We start from the raw sequence: 3,268 nt of genomic DNA on the forward strand, positions 1-3,268 counted from the left end.
GTAGGAAAAGTTTTTGTTTATCTCTACGCGCCCCTTCAGCCGGAGCCTGACCTCCCTGCCGACCCCCCGGCCGAAGATGGCGACAACTAGTTGCCGCAGTCTCCAGCCGCGCTTGTTACCTCCACTGTACCTTCTTCTGTTTGCTTTCCCTGCAAGTATGGCGCTTAGCGCCGTTTGAACAATCACCTTTTGATTAGTCCATGTAATCATTCGGCACTTAGTCAATCAAGTTTGTTAATTTGCTCAATTTTTGTCTCTTGTTCCCGAGGCTGCCTCGCGGGATGGATGACCAAACTCAAGGGTGAGGCTGCCTCGCGGGATGGTGCCTCGCGGGACTCGCACGCCCCACCCTTGACCAGACCAGGGACCCGGGACGGACCCGTGGGGCCGACCTGGGGCCAAGCGGTAGGCGGCGAGCCACTCCACTTGCGGGGTAACTACTCCAAGCCATGCCCTCCCGAGGAGCCACACGAGGAGCGCACCCCTCCCCCCCGCAAGCGTCCTCCTCACACCCCGGCCATGCGCAGGTTCCGAGACAACACTTGGCGAAGCAGCGTTAACTCTTAGTTGAGTAAACTTTTCGACAAGTTCGTTTGTTCCTGATGCAGTCTAGCGAGGTGGCCCCTTTTAGCCTTTGCGTATTTTGCCTTGTGTTGTGGGGGACTCGCGCGTGCCTCACCCTTGACCAGACTAGGGACCCGGGACGGACCCGTGGTGCCGACCAGGGGCCAAGCGGTAGCGGGGAGCCACTCCACTTGCGGGGTAACTACTCCAAGCCGTGACCCTCCGGGACGGATCCGCGAAGCCACACGGGGAGCGCACTCCCCCCGCAAGCGTCCCTTTTAACACTCCGGCTACGCACGGGACCCGGGGTCGCACCCAGCGAGACAGCGCTCAGTTTCGTTCAGCTCTTAGTGAATTCAGCGTTCATGTTCAGACACTTAGCTTTTCCATTCGGCCCAATGCTTCGTGACGCTCGGCGGTAGAGTGCAGCTGGGGCACCGCCTTGGTAGGGACCCTCCTAGGGTACCTATTCAAGGGAAACGATTTCTGAGGGATGCGGCAGGAGCGCGGGGGCAGGAGCGCCGCTAGCGGCAACCGCCGACAACGATGCTACCACCACGCCCATGCGGCAACCCTCGCCTTCAGGGACAGACCCTGGCCTTCAGGGAGGAACCCTGGCCTTGAGGGAGGAACCCTGGCTTAGGAGGACTCCGCCCCGGGAGCAGCCGCAAGACGGCTATAACGTCCTCGCCGCCGGCTTCGCCCCACCCCGAACGGCGGGCACGGGTGGCGAGGAAGTTATAGCCTCCCAGCGACGGCCCCCGCAACTGGGGAAACCTAGTTTTTTCTAGGAACTCGTCCCAAGGGGTGTGACGGCCCTTGTTGCCCAGGAGCACAACTGCTCGAGGGCCGCGGAAAGGACGCGGTGATGGGCCAGAATGCGGCCGGGTCTCTATGATAGTGCACCCATCGGCACAAGGCACGGATGCCATGCACTACCATAGAGTCTCCGCGGCAGCCCCTGCTCCTTGCGGAGGTGTTCTATGGAGGGGGGCGACAAAGGAACTGTGGCAATGCACCCCGTCAGCGCCGGACACTGATGGGATGCACCCCCACAGTGCCTCTGCGGCGACCCTCGCCCGGGAGCCACCCCCTTGAGGTAGCGGGGCAGGGGCACCACGGCAGTGCACCCGTCGGCGCAGGACGCTGATGGCATGCACTACCATCGTGCCTCGGTGGCGTCCCTCGGGACGGGCTTGATGGGATGATGCAGCAGGGGCGCGATGGCAGCGCACCCGCCCGCGCTAGGCGCCGGCGGGAAGCTCCACCTCTACGCCTCCGTGGCACCTCCCGCCTTAACGGCCCCGAACCCGGCTTCGCTCTGAGCCGTTCTATGGTTGGGGCACGCCTATAATTGGCGCAGGAGGGGGATTTGCCACCGCGCACGACGGACCCGCGTAGCACCGTGGCGCCCTTCCCTCGAACACGGCGCAGTTTCCGCTGCCATGTTTACCAGGCAACCGTGGCACATGTGGCGGCAACCTGTCAACTCAGAAGCCTCGGAGTGCGGTGAGCCCCTTGTGTTGCGGTCCTCCCGCACCACAAGGCACCGGTGTATGGTGCGACCTGTGGGCAGCTCACGGGCACCACAGTGTACAAGATTCCACCCTTTCCTGCAGGTTAGACTCTTACCAGGCCCGAGGCGCTGCAAAAAAAATTTCGAGACTTACGAAAATAAGAGAAAATAAGCAACACCGACAAACCCCTCCTGCCTCCCAGCCCCCGGGCACAAAGGGGCCGATGCTAAACTTGGATGTGAGCATTTCCTTTCCCAGGCGCAGCGACTGCGGGAGGCCCGGCAACTGCGCGTCCAGTGATGCACGCTGCGGGAAGCCCGCCAACGGCATGTCCGGTGACGCACGTTGCGGGAAGCCCCGCCAACGGCATGTCCGGTGACGCACGTTGCGGGAAGCCCCGCCAACGGCATGTCCGGTGACGCACGTTGCGGGAAGCCCCGCCAACGGCATGTCCGGTGATGCACGTTGCGGGAAGCCCCGCCAACGGCATGTCCGGTGATGCACGTTGCGGGAAGCCCCGCCAACGGCATGTCCCGTGCCGGAACGATCCGGCAACGGGTTTACGTTTCGAGGTCACGACAGCCCCTTGCTCACAACCAAGTATGGAAAGACTCCTTTGTGCACTTAAAGCAGGAAACAGAAGAAAAAACACGCGAATGAACAAGGCAAATCCAAAGCTCAGGGGCGAAACACTTATCTTTATTCACGATTAACTAGCGGTTTACACGCGGGGGCTGCCCGGTTACACTAGTTTGAGAGGTATGCATCGGAGGCATCACCTGAGGGTCAGGCTCCGCCACTTCACGGGTAGAACTTGCGCAGGTGCTCAATATTCTAGTTATTGGGCACTGGCAAGCTGTCTTCGGTTTCCAGGCGGACAGCCCCCGGCCTGGTCACCTGCACTACCCGGAAGGGGCCCTCCCATTTCGGAGTCAACTTGTTCCCGTCCTTCGTTCCTTGTATCCGGCGCAGGACAAGGTCTCCGTTCTCGAGCCCTCGGGGACGGACTCGCTTGTCGTGATAACGACGGAGTCCCTGCTGGTAGCGCGCGGCTCGCACAGCAGCCCGGCATCGAAGCTCTTCGATGAAGTTTAGATCGTCGACCCTTTGCGCGTGTTGGCTAGTGTCGCCGTACGCGCGTACTCGGGGAGATCCGTACTTGAGCTCGAAGGGCAGCACCGCTTCTG

The sequence above is a fragment of the Brachypodium distachyon genome, chromosome 3 (genome assembly GCF_000005505.3).
Source record: "Brachypodium distachyon strain Bd21 chromosome 3, Brachypodium_distachyon_v3.0, whole genome shotgun sequence".
Taxonomy (NCBI): Eukaryota; Viridiplantae; Streptophyta; class Magnoliopsida; order Poales; family Poaceae; genus Brachypodium; species Brachypodium distachyon.